Below are 23956 nucleotides of genomic sequence, written 5' to 3'. Positions count from 1 at the left end.
AAACGAGCAATCATTATTCAAAAAAGGGTAAGTCACACCAGCAATTGCACCGAAAATGTCAAAGATATACTTTAGAGGTTAAGTTCACGAGAAGGGAGGATCAAATTTTATCCCCAGAATTATCGGCACCAATAAGAGAATAAATAACTTACCTTAATTTGTCATTTGAATGGAGTCATTCAAAGATAAGTTTATTCCGTGTGACGTTTATTCCGTGTGAGAACTTGACGTAGCTTTTTGTTCAGCAATAAATTATCGTAGGCGAGTCTTGCAATTTTATCGGCAAGCTTTCTTTCTAACTATTTACATTGTAGCAATGAAAGTGGCATCGCAAATAATTATTGAATAACCTTTATATATTCTGCTTTCCAATTAAATTTCATTAACTAATTAACAATTTAACTGCAATACCAATATTAGAAAAGATAATGCTCTAAAACCAAATGGTATTAAACAAAAGTAGTAGTATTTTATGGAAGACATGCAAAGGGAACTAGAAAATGAAATAGCAAGTCAGTTAAGGTTATTCGATTTTGCTAACACTGTGTGTAATGGTTGATGTAAACTTGCTGAGGTTTGAAAGGTCTTAATTTATCAGTGATTATAATAATATCTTGACGTAAATGATTAACTTATAACGATAGATAGCTGAACGCTTTCAGCCGTGGTATAGCTATCGCGCAATTTTGCCGACTTTCTATCACTTTTTGCCACCGTGTTTGACCAACTGTCGTTTCGTCAATTTTGATTCCTTTAAGGGCCATTCTCTGAAAACGTAAGACATGTCACTCCTGCTGAGCTTTTGTCAAAATTTGCTGAATAGGTTGTTGATAAAAAGTTTGAGTTACATGCTTAAAGGGTCGTTTTGCAAACACCATCTCTGTTATTTAAAGCAATGGTGGTCCTATAGCAGTATGTATGACGATCTGAACATATTTACTTAACAGTTGCGCCTACAGATACGCTACCAGTTTTAGTGTAACGATGGACCGTTTGTTACTTTTAAAGGAGCCCTTCTCGTAAGCATAATATATATATATATATATATATATATATATATATATATATATATATATATATATATATATATATATATATATATATATATATATATATATATATATATATATATATATATATATATATATATATATATATATATATATATATATATATATATATATATATATATATATGTATATGTATATCATTTTCATCAGACAACTGGATGTAAACATTCGTGTACGTGACCTTAACATGTTATTTCTTCATATCACTGTCGGGCGGTTTGTTGGTATGGCAGCACTTTAAAATGAGCTCTGTTTATACACTGAAAAAATAAACTAGTCAATATTGCTACGGACTAACGTTAAATAAGTCTGTAACGTTAGTCAATGCACACGGACTAGCAAAAATCTTCGTTTCATCGCTGCTTCTTAGTTAGTTTACACTGACTAAGGAAAATATAATCGCAGCTTAGTCGGTGGCGACGGACTAAGGTATTTTAACCCATGGACTAAGAACGAAACGGACACCCGATTTACGCCATAATCGTAGCTTAGTCGGTGTCGACAGACTAATGTATTTTAACTCAATTCGATTCACTTCAATTTGGAAACCGAGAGGCAACGGCAGCTTGCTGGGCTTGGCATAGTTTCATACGATCACTCTAAGAACTTTCAACCGTAAATCACCCAAGAAGGTCTTTAGAAGAATGGAGGTATTAACTGCATCATCGGCCTACCTGTTATTCCTTTAACTTGAAGGTAAAATTAAAGTTAATTGTTAGGCCACTGGCACTAGTACTGTATTATGGTTAGTGTAACGCTACCGTTGTCACGTTGGCGTTTCGCAATATACAAGTGCAATGACAGTGAGTAGCCTATAGGCTTCTACTGGGTACTGCAGTGCATTCTCAATACTAAAGTGTGCATTCTAAACACCAATTAACAATGTGTTATGTGTGTATTGGGCTAGATTGAACAGTGGCACATAATCTTCTAATTTATTCCCAAACAAATGCTGGAACTATAAGGCTCAATAGTTGATTTGAAGTCTACACTCATTTGGTAAAGATTTCCTGTAATTTCCCATGTGAATCTAAATGGGTAGGCTTTGTGATATTGAATAAGCAAGGCTAGACCTTCAAACGTACAGTCACAGTAGTCTTAACAAATTATGTTGGCTAGTCAACGGTATTATATGTTGCGAGCAGTCAGGATGCACGTTTCAGTTCTATTTAACCTTTTCATTTATCATTTTTTAGTATTTAATTTCCGGTCACGCCTAGGAAACAATTGCGACATTCCTTCACGGTCGACTTGCTTACTGTAAGAAGTATTAACCGTTTTTTCTCAGGAAAGCTTGATAGTCTGAAGTTATTATAACATGTGCTTTTAGTATACTGCCAAAAGAGTAAGTTGTTGTATTTTTATTGATATTTTATGTAAAAGTAACGGAAAATTTAGTATGTTTAGTTTGGTCTAATTGCACGTTTTTTGTTCTTTCCAATGTAGTGCAGGGTTCACTAGCGCGAATTCAAATTATTCTGTTTATGTATATGCATCGATTCTTAGATTATGATGTTTTTTGACATTTATTTGTAATTCAAGCATATCTGTTTAGTCGCAAAATTTAAAGGTTAAGATTAATTAGTTTTCTCTTTTTGATCCTAGATTGAATGAAACTCATTGGCGTAAATAATAGATCAGATGATACAGTTTAACGCAGTTGCTAAAACTCTGGGTATTCTCTAGTCTTCGCCGGTCCATTATATACCTTAGTACTACTAGTAAGACTAAATCAAAACGACCGAAGACAAACTTAGTGTAACAAAGTACTGATTCTCCTCTAGCCTAGGTCTAAACAGGCTTGTTATGTGAGCAAGCAAAATAACAACTAAAAACGATTAGGCCTATAAATAAGTTGGCTCAGTGCATTTCTGTTTCTAAAATTTTATATTTTTAAAGATCATAAAAACAAACAAAGATTTAGCCCATGTTTTATTATCTCTGTATTCTGGGCATTTGATTCTGGTTGCAATGGTGATGACACTCTCGTTCAAATTTTCAGCTTTATACAGTCTGCTTCAAACTTTGGGATTGTTTTTTGAGACTATAGTGGAAGCAAATCTCACATAACTTTGTGGTGACGACTTTATTTATTTATTTTTTTCAAATGATGAATACTTTGCTGTTTCTTTTTTCCAGCAGGAATTGAAAAGCCAAATATCTAAATCAAGGGTGAGCTTTCCTGTGATGTACAGTACGACACCAGTGTGGAGGCAACAACAGAAGAGGAGAACTGTGTTATATATGGCTTAAAGACATGTTTTAAGATGATATATTGGTACCCTTCGCAGAACAAAAAGTTTATCCAAGAGTCCAAAAAGCAAAGGAACAAGTACCATAGAGAAAAAAGATGGAAGAGTGAGTTTAACTATTGTACCCAACTGTTTAATGATATTTAAGATACCCCCCCCAGTGAAAAATGTGGAGGGGCGGAAGTATCATTCCGCCCCCCCCCCCGCTCCGCAAGTCAGAAAACCCCTTTTTCATTTCCAAATGAGAAAAAAATCTCATTTGGAGCACCAAATTGCATCTAAGGCCAGGTGAAAATACAAAATTAAGGTTACAAAATGGAGTGGGTGTTGAAGTGTGCTATATTGCACCAAATTGTATCTGAGGCCACCTGGAAATGCAAAAAATTCAAAAGGGGAGGGGGACACCCCCTCCCCTTAGACCCCTCCCCCAGGCCGGCCTTCAGTCTTCAGCCCCCCCACTCAAAAGTACCTTCCTACGCCACTGAATAAAACAGTCTAGTATATCATTTACGTGCAAGCTTCATTAGTTTGGTCAATTTTTCACTGATCTGTAGAGCGGGAGTCCAGAGGGTTTGGTTAGGTGGGAAGGTAACCAATTGCTTGGTACATCACAATGTTCACAATGCATTCCTGTATATGAAACCTGACGACTGGCAAACCGACTGTGGTGGATGTGGCTGGGAGAGCAATTTTAAAGTCACCTAATAGCTAACCTAGAGCAGCTTTCATGGTAACCACATCAAAGTAAGAACAATGTGTCAGGTATGGCCCCAAGAGCAACAAATGGCCATCGCCAGTAATTATTGGTGGTGGGGTACCCCTGCCAGTGATCTATAATTGACCCCTCACGGCTGACCTAGGTCAGCTCATGAGGTAACCACTTGAAACCTACTGGTAAATGTTGGTTAGGACTTCAGATACAAGGGATGGGCATTGCCAGTAATTTTTATTGGTGGGGTACCCCTGCCAGTAGACCCCCAAAATGCCCATCCCCCATTGACCTAGATGAGCTCATGATGTAACCAGTTGCAAACTACTGGAAAATGGTATCACTTCATATGTAAGGGATGGGAATTTCCAGTAATTTATATTGGGGGGGGGGGTACATTTGTTTATTTGGTTCCTGGGAAACGCCTTCCCAAAAGTGTGATAGAATTATTGGAACAGGACATCTCCATGCTACGGTAGCATTGCTACCAAATAATAATTACAGGCCACAAGACCGAAGGTCCGCGAGACCGAAGGTCTGCGAGACTGAAGGTTTGCGAGACTGAAATTAAAAGAGGTCCGCAAGACCGAAACCATCACTAGGCCCTAATATTACTACTGGTAATATTACGTTGATTAAGCGCGTAGTTAAAAAGAATTTACAGCCATTTCTTTTCATAGTGGATACCAGTGACTTGCGCAAGGGGGCTCGGGCGGTTGAAGGGGGCGAAGGACCGCCGCTCTCAAAAGTCTCGCCCCCTTTGCTTTCCCAAATGAAATTTTAGAATACAATATAACTAAAGCAATACCCTATTTTAAACAATATTGCCCCCCTTGTCAATCTATTTGACCCCCTCTAATGAAAAAAGTCTACTTACGCCACTGCTCACCCCCCCCCCCCCTTTCGTTGCCTATGGTTGTAAATGTTTAGGTCTTCTAATTACCTTCTTCTCTTTTATCAAAAAGACAAATTTTGAAAATTTTCAGTTGAGTGAGGAACTAAATGCAATTTTTCTGAAAAATATTTTGTTCGAACAGTTGCTTCTTTTTTTTTGCTTTCTTTTTGTTGTTCTAGTATGTGCATGGAATCATGAAATGGTGTCATTTCAGGTTTTTGTCACTTGGCTCGGACCTTCAGTCTGGCCGGGCTATCAATGGACCATGATGTAGACCATCGATCTCACGGACCTTCTGTCTCGTGGAGTTCCCCCCAAAAAAACAAACTATACTTAAAAATTTAGAGTGCGATATCTGGCAGGTATAGAACATAGAAATTAAATTGCTGATTTTGGGCCTCCGTAATTTATACAATAGAATTTGCAAAACATTGCAATGAGACTTTGAACAACACTCAGTTCACTGGTGATGATTTTGTGGTTGCAGTGTAACTGCTCTGTATGAAGCTATGTGTTATTTTCATGTCCGCATATATACAGTATAACTGTTATTGTGGCTTAATTAGGACACAATGATTGACAAATGAATTATAAATTACATTACAATAATGGTTTCAGCATGAGATTGTATTTGGTTCACTAGCGGCAAGCAAGCAAAATCTTTATGTTATACACAATGATAAATGTCTATTATAAAACTTATATAATTGTTCTCAAAATGCAAATCTTGGGCCCTTTGTCTATTTTCACATTTATACCAAATCCTGTGTTGGCCATTGGGCCTTTCCTGAGGTTGCTTCTGCAGCCCTGTTACATGAAAAAAAAATTGTTGGTATTTTTGGACACCCCAATGTCCAATTGGACCAACACCCTAAACTAGTTATCCTGCTCTGTTCACATAATCAAATTATGTGTTGACCATGGGCCCATAATGACTGTTCCATGGGAACCAGGAAAAAGTTGTAATGAATGCAAAAACTGTTCAACTACAAGATTGATTCTGGTTTTTTTTCATGACAAATCAAGTCTGGGCCAAGGGCCCTTGGATGTTTTTTGGCTCTGGTAGAGGATACATTTTTTTCATGGTTTTTTTTGAATACCCAATAACCATAAGGTCTAGCATCGCTAAAAGAACCATCCTGCTCTCTTTTACATGATTAAATAATCTGTGGCCCACAGCACATTTCTGTGGTTGCTGCCTGGGTCTATTAAAAATAGTATACAGTTGCTGTAATTGGTGGTCCAAAGGGTCCTGTACCAATAAAAGAGAACTGCTATCTTTGTGAGTCATGTGAGGGCCACATGAACTTTTTTGGCTGCTGCCTGCATAGGCCCTGGTACAAAAGTTCCTGTATTTGATATTTACGTACCACAATGTCTTATGGGTGTACTGCAAAAAAGGATTATCCTTGTACATTTGGGCCCCAATTTGATGACCCCTAGATGACATACACAGGGCATGACATAGCGGGAACATATGATCTGAAATCCTGGTCATACAGGGATATATACTCTGCCAATCAAACTCCTTGACTCTTTTCACATGATTAAATATTCCGGGTTCCTGGTCCAGTTGACATCACATTAATGCAGACTGGGTTGAAACAGGGAGTTTCTACAGAGCAACTCCCTGGTTTAAAGAACAGGCAGGCCAAGTGCAGTGTAAAGCTAAGCCCACTAAAAGAAGTCAATCATCAGTCATATTTAACAGCACTCATTTGTTGGCGTTGTAAACAGGAAATCATTAAGACCATTTAAAAGGAAAATTTCATCTTTTCTTGAATGCTGAAATGTTATTGGCATCTAAGTGTATTTTCAGTGGACAAGATATCCATGTGAATCATTAGCTTTTATCTCCCTAAGGCCTGAACAAGCTGTAAATGGGACTAATTTCCTTTAAAACTGTAGAAAATGCAAGAAATAGGCAAACATTTGTCGATTCTTACGAAGTTATTCTCAGCTGTTTAGTCATCAGTAAAAATCCATCACCAAGGTCAGGCTCCAGCTGTACCTAGGCCTAAATACAACCCTGCCTAGGAGTAACTTGGCCAGCTGTACATCAGAACAAAAACAATTGATTAACTTCCAGTGTTTATACAGTAGTAAACACAGGTTCAAATATTGTGGAATTTTTGCTATTTGCTAAGTGGCTCATTTGAAAAGTTCATGAATTTTAGCAAATAACAAGGATACCAGTTGGATTTCTATCCTTGCTTCAGTCTGTGTTTATTTGTCATCACATTGATTGCACTTGCATATCAGTTACTAGGGATATGGCATGTATTTATCATATAGGCCTATTTATTTTCAAGATATCAAGAAACACAACACAAGAGAGTAGACTGATGTAAATTTTCTAATTTCTGAAGGACTGTGTTAGGTCATTAATATACCCTGAAGGTCTTTTAAAAAGAAGCCTGTCACTGTATCTTCACTTTTCCCCATGCATAAATAATTCAAAGAAAGGAAAAGGTTTCTATTTCAAGATAGTAGGTTTTCTGGGCAGAGAGAGATGAAAGAAGAAAACTTGAACAACTGCATTTGTAAACAAACACTTGTCATTGTAGTGCCTGATGAATGTCAAACTTAGTTGATGATTTTCAATGGAGGGGTCTTTGTTACTGAAAGTCCTTTTAAAGTTATTTCTGTCACAAAGAAACAAGTTCATCGTTTGGGCCTTTAACGTAGACCAAAGCTAAACTATATTGTGTAATGTTTATATACTGTACTCTAGGAATAATGATTACTAAAACCAGATGTCAGAACCAAGCTGTAAATCACGAGTCAAGCCTTTTTCGGACATGACAGAGAATACACAGGGTCCTGGACACTGATTGGTCAAAAGAAAAAACATGTTAACATAACCTCGCCTAGTTAGCGAAATTTGACGAACACATATGGAACATTCAAAGGCCTAATGGAGGATTAATCTATTAGGTCTAGTCTATCAATTCAATTGCAACACCTTCCGGTCTATTAAAAACTGCTTTGTCAATGTCTTGGCCCTGGTTTATTATGATTCAAAACACGTAATATATGCCATACGCTGCTATAGTATATAATGCCATGCTACAATACTAATGTTACGAGTGCCTATGTTGCAAGAGCTGAAGTAGTACAGATAACACTGAGTCGTTGCGGATAAACATGATTAACATTTGTTGCTTGCAACTTTTTGGCAAGATGATTTTAACTCAAATGCGTTCAATGTTACCTGTCTTGTTCAAGTCGAGAATAAAAGTCGAGAATTTAACGTATTGTTTAGAAGAAGTATGCTACTCAAGGAGAGATATTTTCTTAACGTGTGCAGAATTCATTGTTTCCCGCCAAAATTCTTTGCAAATCTATGCCTGGATTATTTCCTGCGTAGCCAACCTGTAAATTTGAGATTGCTGTGAAGATTGTATGTTCAGCTGGCATTCACTAGCCAGCCATGTACAGTATATGATGGAGCGAGCTGGTAGTCCCAATATTGTAGCATGCACTACAATTACTATAAGAGTCCTCTTTGCTTCCCTATTGCAATGATTTTAAGTATATTTCCTCTCACATTCAAAATGAGAAAACTGAGTGGTGGTTGCAAATTGTTTTGCCATGCACTTATTCATGGGATAACCTCTATACTTCCATTTGTCATGTTATTAATTCCTTGCAGTGGGAGGCTTCTGGACCACAGGCTTACTTGCAAGTAAACAGAAGGGTCACTGTGAAGTGATGTGTTATCGCCAGTATCCATTTAATGTGATGAGAATATACCTTGCCACGAATCATGATATTGTCACATGTGATTTGTATCAGTGGTAAAGCAGGGAGTTGGATAAAGAGTATACTGGTACTCTACTATTACATATCAGGTCTAAAGACCAGAACTAATCAATTTTAGGAACTGATTTTTGGTTTTATTAGATTATTTTCTTGTTAGATTATATTCACCTTTGTTGTCCTTACATTGCCAACAAGGAAGTATCTTTTTGCATTGACCTTGTTGACCTGCCCCCACCCAAAGAGAACAAACAAAGAAACAAGAAAATCAAAGCAGATGTTGAATTTGTTGTTGAAGTGCCCAATGCTATCTGCTGTGCAGTCACATTTGTTGTCATGCAGACTACATTTAGTGTGTTCATATTGAAGCTATGTACAGTAATCATGCTACGAAAGCATGCAACTAACCTTAATTTGATCTTACCAATATGACATGTACACTAAGGTAATCTAGTGTATACATTGCAAAGTACTACAGGTAGGGAGTAAGGTGGGGGGGGTGTCAAAAGGTCTGAGCAAAATAAAATATGACAGAGACAGAAATTCAGCCATTGTACTATGTTCAAACAAACGGTCAGGAACGGGGCAGGAATCTTTCCCCAATTAAATGGCTGAATCCTACAATATATATACATAGTCTATCAACATGCACATGAGGAGGTTACTTGTACATAAAACAACCATTGTCAACACAATCTACATGTACAGTTCATGAGAAATTTGTTGACACAATCAAAGGTCTGTGAATCTACAAAATTAATCACATACTGCAGGGGCGTATCCAGGGGGGCCGCAACAGGCGCGCGCCCCCCGCTATTGGCCGTCACCCAAAAAAAAAAAAAGTTTAACAAAAAAAAAATTAAAAAATTGATGACGACCTTTAAGTGAGATGTCGGTGATCGCTCAAACCCCCCCCCCCCCTCCCGTATGCTTTATTTTTTGTTTGCCAAAAAAAGGTTCTGGCGAAGCTCTGCGGCATAATAGTTTTAGAAACATAGATGGTAATTGTGTTTGTATTATCACTATAAACACTAAGTGACATGCCAGCCATACTAAATTGTGCATTTTGTGTCCATATTTACTGGAAATGTTGCTTATTATTAAGGTTGAAAAATGGATCACATATGGCCATGGGCGGCGATCCGGGGGGGGGGGGGAAGGGGGATATATCCCCCCATGAAAATGGGTGGAGGGGATGTAATACACCATATCCCCCCCACCAAATGCCAGGGATAAGAATATTTTCATGCCTACATTTATGTATCATCGTTAATGTACGGCTCTTTTTTAGCTTCATTTCTCGCCTACCACAAACGCAGTGCGATCTTTTCAAATAAAGCGTCTTTATAAAGCAAGAATAGTTGACTGTAGGCTTCACTGGCCCTATAACAACAAAATGTATTATTGCGCCCACGGTATTGATATAGTACATATATGCACCCTCATAGTATTCATATAGGCCCTATAGTAGGCCTACACACGTACATGTTCCCTCGAACAGCTGAGAATCTCATGTTACCAGGGTAATGCTTAATACACGTTTCACCTGGATGCCCTAGCAATCAGTACCTAGGAATGTAACTATGTGTTATTGTGTATTGCATGTGTATAGGCCTATAATAGCCTGCATGAGGCCATTTTCTTCATCGAATAATATAAAAGAGCTCTCGAAGATTCTAACGTTGCGTCTGAAACAAGATTGACAAGGGCAATTTTCCCCAAATAACACCAGAAATTAAAAAAATGGTATTTTGGATCCTGATTATGAGATATTTCGGACATGACATCCCTATTTTAAAGTTGGGTATATGCCGCTTGGAAACCTCGGGAAGTGCCGTTTCCGGCCATCTAGAGGGTTTGTTAATCCCAAAATTTTCTTCTACGCTTCGAGCCAACTCATGGTGGCGCTACGCTTAGATAGTCAACAAGGTCATATCCCCCCCCCCACTCGGAAGTACGGATCGCCGCCCCTGCATATGGCACCATTTTGCTTTTCAGCCCTTCTTCGAAAGCAAAAATTGTCCACCCCTCCCCTTAGACCCATCCCCCAGGACGGCGATCATTCATGCCTGACGCCCCCCCTATTGGAAAATCCTGGATACGCCCCTGTACTGTATGGCTGTAATTTTATGAGAACTTTGTCCACGCAAATGACACAAATCAGACATGTGAATATAGTTGAGATCAGGAAACTTAACACTGTATCTTAAGTGAAAATATAGAGTGACTTGCTCCATTAGTTTTCTTTATTCTTTATACTGATTGACTAAGTTATAAAGTAGCATTAACAGTGAGAATTGTTGAGTCAATGTTTCAGGTACATTTCATGTACTATTTTATCCTATATTAAAAAAACCGTTATTACATTACCAGTAAGTGTGCACCTAACATTTGCCACACAAATCCAAACCCATGTACAATATTGTATGTGTAGTGAGAACAGTATTGTGGAGTTCATATGGTTTGATTTTACTTGTAATTTACATTTGATTGCAAAAGTTTTTGATAATAATTGACTGCAGGGACTGGATGAAGGAACTTTTAAGTCTTGGCTACCCTTGAGAAACAATTTCCAGATTTGCAGTACTTATCTAACAGTATGTAACACAAAAATGACATCCTAATAGGATTATGATCTAAACTTATATGGCAGATGTTTAGCCAGAAGTTTGGCAAACCTGAAAAGAAACAAACATTGGAGGGATGTGATACAGGCCTAGGTTTTATAGCCTAGTTCTCATCTCCTCAATCAAATCAATCTCTCAATGGGCCGAGACAAAAATAAGTGCACTTCGCTACCAAATGAATCTTTAGACATGAGCAAAACTTTTAACAAGATTGTAGTGTATAGATTCACGATTGCAGGGTTTTGCTAGTTGCACCTTAACTGAGACGCATTGACTTTTCTCCTGGGGAGGATGTACGCTCAGAGATCGGCATGATTTGAAAGTTCAGATCGTATTTAAACTTCTCAAACCGACCTATTTTGATGAACGGGGGGGGGGGGCCGAATGATACTTCTGCCCCTCCGCATTTTTCACTGGGGGGCTGGCGCCCCCCCCAGCCCCCCCATGCCCTTAGCTTTTATATTAATTACTGTACATAAATATTTCCTTTTCAAGTAGTGTGATTCACCTTAGCCATGCACGCAAATGAGTTTTACCTTCCGATGATTGTTTAATATTGTAAGAGTCTTCGCTGGATTACTTATATCTTACTGTATTTAGTGGTTGAATTTTCCTATTTGGTGCAATTTTCATCAAAATAGGTCGGTTTGAGAAGGTTAGTTGCATGCTTTCGTAGCATGATTACTGTACATAGCTTCAATATGAACACACTAAATGTAGTCTGCATGACAACAAATGTGACTGCACAGCAGATAGCATTGGGCACTTCAACAACAAATTCAACATCTGCTTTGATTTTCTTGTTTCTTTGTTTGTTCTCTTTGGGTGGGGGCAGGTCAACAAGGTCAATGCAAAAAGATACTTCCTTGTTGGCAATGTAAGGACAACAAAGGTGAATATAATCTAACAAGAAAATAATCTAATAAAACCAAAAATCAGTTCCTAAAATTGATTAGTTCTGGTCTTTAGACCTGATATGTAATAGTAGAGTACCAGTATACTCTTTATCCAACTCCCTGCTTTACCACTGATACAAATCACATGTGACAATATCATGATTCGTGGCAAGGTATATTCTCATCACATTAAATGGATACTGGCGATAACACATCACTTCACAGTGACCCTTCTGTTTACTTGCAAGTAAGCCTGTGGTCCAGAAGCCTCCCACTGCAAGGAATTAATAACATGACAAATGGAAGTATAGAGGTTATCCCATGAATAAGTGCATGGCAAAACAATTTGCAACCACCACTCAGTTTTCTCATTTTGAATGTGAGAGGAAATATACTTAAAATCATTGCAATAGGGAAGCAAAGAGGACTCTTATAGTAATTGTAGTGCATGCTACAATATTGGGACTACCAGCTCGCTCCATCATATACTGTACATGGCTGGCTAGTGAATGCCAGCTGAACATACAATCTTCACAGCAATCTCAAATTTACAGGTTGGCTACGCAGGAAATAATCCAGGCATAGATTTGCAAAGAATTTTGGCGGGAAACAATGAATTCTGCACACGTTAAGAAAATATCTCTCCTTGAGTAGCATACTTCTTCTAAACAATACGTTAAATTCTCGACTTTTATTCTCGACTTGAACAAGACAGGTAACATTGAACGCATTTGAGTTAAAATCATCTTGCCAAAAAGTTGCAAGCAACAAATGTTAATCATGTTTATCCGCAACGACTCAGTGTTATCTGTACTACTTCAGCTCTTGCAACATAGGCACTCGTAACATTAGTATTGTAGCATGGCATTATATACTATAGCAGCGTATGGCATATATTACGTGTTTTGAATCATAATAAACCAGGGCCAAGACATTGACAAAGCAGTTTTTAATAGACCGGAAGGTGTTGCAATTGAATTGATAGACTAGACCTAATAGATTAATCCTCCATTAGGCCTTTGAATGTTCCATATGTGTTCGTCAAATTTCGCTAACTAGGCGAGGTAATGTTAACATGTTGTTTCTTTTGACCAATCAGTGTCCAGGACCCTGTGTATTCTCTGTCATGTCCGAAAAAGGCTTGACTCGTGATTTACAGCTTGGTTCTGACATCTGGTTTTAGTAATCATTATTCCTAGAGTACAGTATATAAACATTACACAATATAGTTTAGCTTTGGTCTACGTTAAAGGCCCAAACGATGAACTTGTTTCTTTGTGACAGAAATAACTTTAAAAGGACTTTCAGTAACAAAGACCCCTCCATTGAAAATCATCAACTAAGTTTGACATTCATCAGGCACTACAATGACAAGTGTTTGTTTGCAAATGCAGTTGTTCAAGTTTTCTTCTTTCATCTCTCTCTGCCCAGAAAACCTACTATCTTGAAATAGAAACCTTTTCCTTTCTTTGAATTATTTATGCATGGGGAAAAGTGAAGATACAGTGACAGGCTTCTTTTTAAAAGACCTTCAGGGTATATTAATGACCTAACACAGTCCTTTAGAAATTAGAAAATTTACATCAGTCTACTCTCTTGTGTTGTGTTTCTTGATATCTTGAAAATAAATAGGCCTATATGATAAATACATGCCATATCCCTAGTAACTGATATGCAAGTGCAATCAATGTGATGACAAATAAACACAGACTGAAGCAAGGATAGAAATCCAACTGGTATCCTTGTTATTTGCTAAAATTCATGAACTTTTCAAATGAGCCACTTAGCAAATAGCAAAAATTCCACAATATTTGAACCTGTGTTTACTACTGTATAAACACTGGAAGTTAATCAATTGTTTTTGTTCTGATGTACAGCTGGCCAAGTTACTCCTAGGCAGGGTTGTATTTAGGCCTAGGTACAGCTGGAGCCTGACCTTGGTGATGGATTTTCACTGATGACTAAACAGCTGAGAATAACTTCGTAAGAATCGACAAATGTTTGCCTATTTCTTGCATTTTCTACAGTTTTAATGGAAATTAGTCCCATTTACAGCTTGTTCAGGCCTTAGGGAGATAAAAGCTAATGATTCACATGGATATCTTGTCCACTGAAAATACACTTAGATGCCAATAACATTTCAGCATTCAAGAAAAGATGAAATTTTCCTTTTTAAATGGTCTTAATGATTTCCTGTTTACAACGCCAACAAATGAGTGCTGTTAAATATGACTGATGATTGACTTCTTTTAGTGGGCTTAGCTTTACACTGCACTTGGCCTGCCTGTTCTTTAAACCAGGGAGTTGCTCTGTAGAAACTCCCTGTTTCAACCCAGTCTGCATTAATGTGATGTCAACTGGACCAGGAACCCGGAATATTTAATCATGTGAAAAGAGTCAAGGAGTTTGATTGGCAGAGTATATATCCCTGTATGACCAGGATTTCAGATCATATGTTCCCGCTATGTCATGCCCTGTGTATGTCATCTAGGGGTCATCAAATTGGGGCCCAAATGTACAAGGATAATCCTTTTTTGCAGTACACCCATAAGACATTGTGGTACGTAAATATCAAATACAGGAACTTTTGTACCAGGGCCTATGCAGGCAGCAGCCAAAAAAGTTCATGTGGCCCTCACATGACTCACAAAGATAGCAGTTCTCTTTTATTGGTACAGGACCCTCTGGACCACCAATTACAGCAACTGTATACTATTTTTAATAGACCCAGGCAGCAACCACAGAAATGTGCTGTGGGCCACAGATTATTTAATCATGTAAAAGAGAGCAGGATGGTTCTTTTAGCGATGCTAGACCTTATGGTTATTGGGTATTCAAAAAAAAACCATGAAAAAAATGTATCCTCTACCAGAGCCAAAAAACATCCAAGGGCCCTTGGCCCAGACTTGATTTGTCATGAAAAAAAACCAGAATCAATCTTGTAGTTGAACAGTTTTTGCATTCATTACAACTTTTTCCTGGTTCCCATGGAACAGTCATTATGGGCCCATGGTCAACACATAATTTGATTATGTGAAAAGAGCAGGATAACTAGTTTAGGGTGTTGGTCCAATTGGACATTGGGGTGTCCAAAAATACCAACAATTTTTTTTCATGTAACAGGGCTGCAGAAGCAACCTCAGGAAAGGCCCAATGGCCAACACAGGATTTGGTATAAATGTGAAAATAGACAAAGGGCCCAAGATTTGCATTTTGAGAACAATTATATAAGTTTTATAATAGACATTTATCATTGTGTATAACATAAAGATTTTGCTTGCTTGCCGCTAGTGAACCAAATACAATCTCATGCTGAAACCATTATTGTAATGTAATTTATAATTCATTTGTCAATCATTGTGTCCTAATTAAGCCACAATAACAGTTATACTGTATATATGCGGACATGAAAATAACACATAGCTTCATACAGAGCAGTTACACTGCAACCACAAAATCATCACCAGTGAACTGAGTGTTGTTCAAAGTCTCATTGCAATGTTTTGCAAATTCTATTGTATAAATTACGGAGGCCCAAAATCAGCAATTTAATTTCTATGTTCTATACCTGCCAGATATCGCACTCTAAATTTTTAAGTATAGTTTGTTTTTTGGGGGGAACTCCACGAGACAGAAGGTCCGTGAGATCGATGGTCTACATCATGGTCCATTGATAGCCCGGCCAGACTGAAGGTCCGAGCCAAGTGACAAAAACCTGAAATGACACCATTTCATGATTCCATGCACATACTAGAACAACAAAAAGAAAGCAAAAAAAAAAAGAAGCAACTGTTCGAACAAAATACTTTTCAGAAAAATTGCCTTTAGTTCCTCACTCAACTGAAAATTTTCAAAATTTGTCTTTTTGATAAAAGAGAAGAAGGTAATTAGAAGACCTAAACCTTTACAACCATAGGCAACGAAAGGGGGGGGGGGTGAGCAGTGGCTTAAGTAGACTTTTTTCATTAGAGGGGGTCAAATAGATTGACAAGGGGGGCAATATTGTTTAAAATAGGGTATTGCTTTAGTTATATTGTATTCTAAAATTTCATTTGGGAAAGCAAAGGGGGCGAGACTTTTGAGAGCGGCGGTCCTTCGCCCCCTTCAACCGCCCAAGCCCCCTTGCGCAAGTCACTGGTATCCACTATGAAAAGAAATGGCTGTAAATTCTTTTTAACTACGCGTTTAATCAACGTAATATTACCAGTAGTAATATTAGGGCCTAGTGATGGTTTCGGTCTTGCGGACCTCTTTTAATTTCAGTCTCGCAAACCTTCAGTCTCGCAGACCTTCGGTCTCGCGGACCTTCGGTCTTGTGGCCTGTAATTGTTATTTGGTAGCATGTAGATGTCCTGTTCCAATAATTCTATCACACTTTTGGGAAGGCGTTTCCCAGGAACCAAATAAACAAATGTATTGAACTAAGGTAAATCATACTTCATTGGGTTTTTTCCTATTCAAAATACTTATTGTCTAGTAATTATATTTTTCTGTACATTGTGTTCTGTTCTTGACCACTATGCTAGCAACAAGGTAACAATTGCTATTGTTTGTGTATATAAGAAGTAGCCCAGACTTGCAACTGTTTATACAGTAGTTCATCCCTACACTACAGGTACCTGTACTGTACATACAATACCTGTGTACAAATGTAGCACATGTACATTCAACCAGGGAGTTGTTATGGAACAATAACTCCCTGATTCAACAGTGGAGTATACATGCAGTAAGATGCCATTGATATCTCTCAGGTATGCATTGCACAGCTTGATAATACCAGTGAGTTGTTCCAGTAACAACTCCCTGATAAGAGCCCCAATCAAGGTCATAGGTGTAACAAAATGGACAGTGTGCCCACTGTTATGTCTGTTTCTTGTTTATTGGTCAATGAACTGGAAGCTGCTAACATTTTGGAGGCTTCTGGCTTGTTTCACAGTCACAGTACACATGGAAATAAAATAGCAGAGGAAAGGTTGCTCCTTTGCCGAAAAAGTTTTGAATGGTCTTGCAATACTGTTTACCTCTAAAGTGTTGAACAGGCTCAAAATTAGAATTTGTTTTATCTTGTGGTTTTCATTATATACCAACTTTGATTTTGGATAAGTTTTGTTGGAAACAGTTAGGTTCATTGGTCAAATTTGTTTCACACTAGTCTAGGATATATATACTTTGTCAGTGTCCTGTCTTGCAGACTCCAGTCATTCAATTTATATAATTATAAATAAATACAATGCTTGATATAGCGCTATTCAAATATGATCATAGAGCTTAGACTCAATTGCAACTTTATTTGTATTGTAAGTTGACTTGGATAAAGTGTGAAAGTCAAGTAAATACAACCACCCCCCCCCCCCCCTTCTTGTATCCAAGGACTGGTGCAGTATTCGATGTGGTATGTACATTCTCTAGGTGTGTCAGGCATAATTCATATAAATTGGAGGGAAAATATGAGCGTTCCCTATCAGTTACTCTATTGGTCACTATATGTTGAATTTAATGTACTTACTTTATGAAAACTTTCAATTGGTTAAAGCAAATTGCACAAGAGTCAATTTCAGTCATGTTACAAAATCAATGCTAAAAGAAATTGTGTCAAATTGAAATACCTGCTGTTTTGCACTTAAAGTTAGCATGCCTACACTAAACTAACTAATACTGAGAAGGACCTGCTTGTATCTGTCACATACTGAACAAATTTTATCCTTTTTCAAAAAGTATACACAATCTACAGTTTAGAGTGCGGGCTCACAGTAAGGACACATGCTACTGAATTTGGTTTACACATAACAAGGAGAAAAGCTTTCAGCAGTGCAGGCTTCTTTTCAGTCAGACTACAGTTTACAATGCCAGCAGCTAGATTGTATGAAACTTGTAGCTATGGCATGGTGCTCATACAGCAGATCTTTCTAATAGGGTTTAATTTTTAAGAATTTGTTGCATTTAACCACATCATAATACATTTGTTATGTCACAAAGGTGGACATTTTAATAATAAACAAAACATCGCCTATCCATGTTCTTTGAAAAGATGAAAAGTGTAATGAACGATTTTGCTTTGGCAAAGCAGAAAGCTTTATCATACCAAATCTGCAAAAAAGTTTGGCAATTGATGGTGTGAAAGATTCGTGGAGGGTTTTAAATCGTAACTACTATAATGGGCCACAAACTATACGAAATATCCTGTTAATGGAAGAAGGGTAGTTTTGAAGTCTCTGACCTTAACTATTGCTTTAATGTTACTTTATTTACAACAAAAATCCATTCTACTATCTGAAGGTAAACTTTGCCAGAATTTTCTCTAATAATCTGAAAGTTAAACCCATTCCAAAATTTGAAGAGTAATCAAATGGATAGTTAATGGAAATCTAAGTTACAATGTTTCTAAGTAGGTTATGTTGTAACTGATCAGAAAATTAGGGGAAAAAGAACATGTAAACAGGAACAGGAGCTGATCAGGCAGGTGTGGTGGGAGAACCATCCCACTTGTTGGGTTGGAAGGGCATCCCACAGAATAGCTAGAACAGCACACTCGGTACATACAGTAGGCTGCTGTTGGTGAGTAACTGATCTCTTTATATTTTCATGAAAGTCAATGGTTATTTCATGCAGCAGAGGTCCGATTGCATAAAAATTTGCAACATCACCAGTTCGCTCTTTCTATTGGTTAAATTTTCGGGCAAATCTTTAATCCCACCTCTCCTCAAATCAAAGTGGGCTTCTATACGTGCACATGCCCACCATGCAGCACACTGGTGAATGTGGTTTACATTACTGAAAATCCTTATTAGTTTTTGTAATAAATCATTTGTAATCATTGCCCAGCTCAGATGAACGATAATAGCTTTACTTAATACATACATGATATGTAATTAATAACCATTAAGTCAAGGACAACGCCCCTCCTCCTCCCCCTCTCCCCTCCCCATTCACACACTATGCACTGCTATCTGACTTTAAATATGGTTCAATCAAGAACGAAAAAGCTTTGAGTTCAAGATTGGAAAACTGTCTGTCAGTTCAATCGACATGAAAACTACCTTTCGCTGTATGGTCCAGTCTTTGCATGTGTTGCATACTCTTTGTTACTTAATTCCCATAACAAAGACCTTCCGTAGCCTGCATTTCAGGGATATTTTTTTTAATTTACACCATCAGTATTTCACTGTTAAATATTCCAACCTCTTACACCACTTAGTTATTTATTGCCACACAAGCTTGTGATCAAGTCTCCCTTCATTTCATGTAAGAATTATCCGAGAGTTATTAGTTTCCATTGCTTCCCCTCAGTGAACCCTATGTTTCCATTATGTATCATCACAAGGACATTGCATCATTTTTGTCATCACTTCTGAAATCTATACCAAATTGTACTGACCTGTTTATCTAAAATCCTATTTAAATTTTAGCCTAGCCATTGACAAAACAGCTGAATTTCTTGTGAGGTAAAGTGTCTCGCCATCCCCATACATAGACCACTATAAAAATATTAATCTCAGGGTCAATAACTGTATTGGTCAAACTGCCACACAGCTTGCATTGGGCTGATCATTATGACACATTCGTTGCACTTTGAGATGAGGAGGACTTGTAGCAATATAGTCCTAACCATTGCAGTAGGTGGGGTCTTAGTTTGTAGTAGGGTCATAGTTTTGCAGTTGATAGGGTCTTAGCTTTGCAGGGGTTACATCTCTATGTTCTGACATCTCTATGTTGCAACATCTCTATGTTCCGACAATTTTTTTTGACCAAAAGTCTTGACCAACATGTTTTCGGACCAAGTTTTTTCAGACCAAAATATTTTTGTGATCCAACATTTTTTTTTACTCTAAAATTTTTCATGACCAAATTTTTTTCGGACAAGCACTTTTTGGGTCATAACAAACTTTGGGCCCTTTTTTTTTTGTGAAAAAAAAATTGGTGGGGTCAAGTCACGTCAGAAAAAATGTTGGTCCAAAAAACATTGAGTCCCCCCAAAAAATTGAGTCCCAAAAAATTAAGTCCCCCCCAAAAAATTGAGTCCGAAAAATTGGGTACGAAGAAATGTTGGTAAAAAAAAATTAGTCCAAAAAAATTATCGGAATGTATTCCTCGGAACATAGAGACTTCGGAACATAGAGACGTCGGAAAATAGGGATGCCACCTTTTTTGCAGGTCTTAGGTCTTTGTTTGTAGACACCCCAATTTTCAATGTTAACCATTACAGTATCCCTCTTTTTGCTTGTTGCAAGCACATGCTGGCCACTATAGCTACTATGGCCACTATAGTGTCCCAGTAAATAGTCTTACCAGACAAACAGTAAGATCTGCATAACACACATGCTGGCCACTATAGCTACTATGGCCACTATAGTGTCCCAGTAAATAGTCTTACCAGACAAAAGGTAAGATCTGCTTTTGATAGGAGTATATCACTTAATACTGACTTGGCTTAAATTCCTTACTTTTAAGTACCTGCACATGACTTAATATCAAACAATATGCTCCATATCTGGATTATTTCTTTACTGAAATGTGAAGACGCAATGACAATTGGGGTTCAAACCAATAGCCTTCTCTCCCAATAAAAACTGTTCTGAACTGCTAATTCATTCATCATAAAACTTGATTGCTGTTTCAGGAGCATTAATTTAGGTAATAACTATATCTACTATACCAAACTTGTTGTGTAAATACATTGCTTTTTTTTCTTTTGATCCTCCATCTAGGTGCAGGACACAATGAACTGAACAGCAATAAAGACCTTCCAACTGAATACATTGAGCTGGTCATCTGTTGCTTGGAGCTCAATAATGGAAGCAGCTCCCTGGTGGAAGCCATTCTCAAAAAGATGGAAATTTATTTTGCTCCATGGAAGCTGTTTGACTGGTTAAAAGAAGCATGAGGCATTGTAGGCATGTGTAGCTGAAAATCATCCATATGACTTAGCCACCATATATGGGCAAAAATAACTACTTGGAACAGTTACAATGTCATTTATTTGAGCTGGATGAGAGTGGCTATGGACGGCCATTACCACAAAAACAGGAACAAAAAGTAAATTCATTACATTACCTTACACATTACAGAAATTTTCTCCATAGAAAAGAAAATTTCTTCATAAAAACAATTACTTGGATATCAAAAATAAATTTACTCCATCAAATATAAATTTACTAAATCACATCAAAACTTACTTTACTCTTCAAAATTACTCTCCAAAATTACTCTTCGAAATTTTCTTCATCAAGGATAAATTTACTCTTGGACACTAAGTTCACCTCACACATATTAGATCTACCCCGTCCAATATAAACTCATAGTTCATCCCGTCCTAACCAAACAAAATCCCCCAATTCATTAATTGGGAATCAGGACAATGTATCTGTTGGAAAAGATATTTGACCCATTATTGTACAAACTGATGCAGATGATATTGGAAGAGACTCTTCATGTTGGAAGAGTGGAGATGGAGATGGTGGCATATCGATAACCTATTGCAGGTCTCTCAGGACTGAATAAATTAATGAATTAAAGGTGAAGGGATTGGGGAAAACTGCTTACTATTTCTCAATCTATATACTAATAAACTGAGGTATTAGTAAACTATGGAAGATGGTGCAAATGAAGTTGTTTTGTGCCAAAATTTAAAATTGATATTTTTTATATAGACATATGTCTCTCATTGTGGTGCAAATATTTCAATTGGACCATAACCTTTATCCCCTGTCATTTTTGCATATATATATGTCATTCATATTAATGAGTGATTAATGTCCGATGATAACATATTGAAAGATCGTCATATGACATAGCTATATTTTTGCCTAATGTATATATGGTCCTTTTCCTACAGCATGTATTATGTGGTGCAAAGGAACTTTTGAACAAATTATATGTCAGTAGGATTATGCATATTATTAAACTAGTGGGCAGAGCTTAGTCAACATCATACATTTGAATGAATGCAAAGCTGAAAGTTTGATTGCTATAACTGTGTTAGTAAGACTAGTAAATATTGGGTATTGAGGTGAGCAGGGAGGGGCTTTGGGGACAGGCAGGGGATTAAATTGAGTGCAGGCTTTCACTATATATTTTGCTGTAGATGACAACACCATTGGTGTAGTCTTGCCCATTCTTTGTTGTTGTTCATATCAGTTTATATTTTGAGATGTAGTACTTTATTTTATTAAATGTTTTAATGTTCAATATCAGTTTATATTTGAGATGTAGTGCTTTTTTTAATAAATGTTTTAATGTTCATATCAGTTTATATTTTGAGATGTAGTGCTTTTTTCCATTAAATGTTTTGATGTTCATATCAGTTTAGATTTTGATATTTTGAAATGGTAGTCCTTTTTTATTCAATGTTAATTTAAACAAGACCAATGTCCTGTGTTCATGTGTAACACTGTACTTCTTTCATTCTATTTAACCTTTGTAAACTATTTGGAAGAGATAAACCAACTTAAAGCAACCTGATGATATTTGTTGTGTATGATCTTTTTCTTGGTTTTTCTTTTGCTTTGCTCAAGAAGAATTTGAAGGCACAAACATGGTTTATGTGTCGTAAACATGCGATACAAGTCCTTTTATATTAACATCTTTGCTAAGCAATTCGCTTTGAATATATATTATCGTGAGTATACGAGAGCATTGTGTGGACAGTCCACAAATCTTATACACGTGATCTTGAATTATTAAATAAGCCTAACCAAAACTATTTGAAGGTGTCAGAAATTTATCATGCGAGGGAGGAAGTCAAAATGGCGCTGCTTTCGACACGAAAAAAAATTCCATGTAAAATGTCTTTTATAAAGGTTCTGTAAATTTCACATTGTTCTCTGCTTCCTGCTCTACGCTGTCAGAGAGTTACAACATAACTTATTCCTATATTTAAAAAGGTAGCAAACATAACACATGACAATGTCGAAGAGGATAATTATTCAACCACCATGACAGCAGTATCGCTAACGAGTAACGACCAACACAAACGACATTGCACAGCCGCATATAAGTATATATAGTACTGCAAATGTTCAATCTTGAAATTTATGATGTACAATTTTTTATATTTTTTGACAGTCTTTGATCAATAATAAGCTTGCAAAATGACAGAAATGGAATGCATGCAATGTTTTCCTAAATGTTGATGATAAATACAGTGATCATTGTTTGTATATTTTTTCGTTACACCTTTTTTAGTATTTATTGGTTCAAAATGTGCCTGAAAGTTTGCAACCAACCAAATATGCATGTGCATTAACGTGTTCGTGGCAGGTCTGCTGCATTGGCCCCTTAAAGCACGCTATCGTTAGGGAAGTTTCGTAAAGATTTCAAAAAAGTACTAATTCCTGGAGGTCTGGACTCTCCAAATTGTTTTCAGACATTCTAAGTAAAGCATACCTTTAACCTTCTTTTTTTTCTTGCCCCATCTAAACATAAAGGCCTATATAAATAAACAAACAATTAACAATACTTCGAATTTCGAGTAGATATAAAAGATGTCTTGAAATTCAAATGATGTTGTCAACATGAAAATCGATGTTTACTTGGTGTTTTTTCTAAAAGCTTATGTTTGTAACTTCATATAGTTATATAACAGGCACACTCAATCTTCATTGTTCGCATCGAAAATAAAGAATGAAGTAACACTTTCTGGGGGAGGGGATTGATACCTTTTCAGTATATTTACTGCTTAAATTTGGGCAAAACCTTTTCCAACCACCTACAACCACCCCCCCCCCCCCCGCTTCAAATGTTCTCTCT

General features: G+C 37.1%; 2 protein-coding genes across 3 annotated transcripts in view; both read left to right on the top strand.

Annotated features, from left to right (window-relative positions):
• Positions 1 to 23956, top strand: part of LOC139982964 (neuronal acetylcholine receptor subunit alpha-9-like) — a 136710-nt gene that overhangs the window by 9478 nt on the left and 103276 nt on the right. The window lies entirely within an intron of this gene.
• The window catches only part of LOC139982960 (uncharacterized), a 499934-nt gene continuing 477203 nt past the window's right edge, over positions 1226 to 23956 (top strand). Inside the window, exon 1 of the mRNA XM_071996192.1 lies at positions 1226 to 1766. The gene's annotated coding sequence lies outside the window, so the exon portion shown is untranslated. The remainder of the gene's footprint in view (positions 1767 to 23956) is intronic.

The sequence above is a fragment of the Apostichopus japonicus genome, chromosome 16 (assembly GCF_037975245.1).
Source record: "Apostichopus japonicus isolate 1M-3 chromosome 16, ASM3797524v1, whole genome shotgun sequence".
Classification (NCBI taxonomy): Eukaryota; Metazoa; Echinodermata; class Holothuroidea; order Aspidochirotida; family Stichopodidae; genus Apostichopus; species Apostichopus japonicus.
This window is presented reverse-complemented; position numbering and strand designations above follow the sequence as displayed.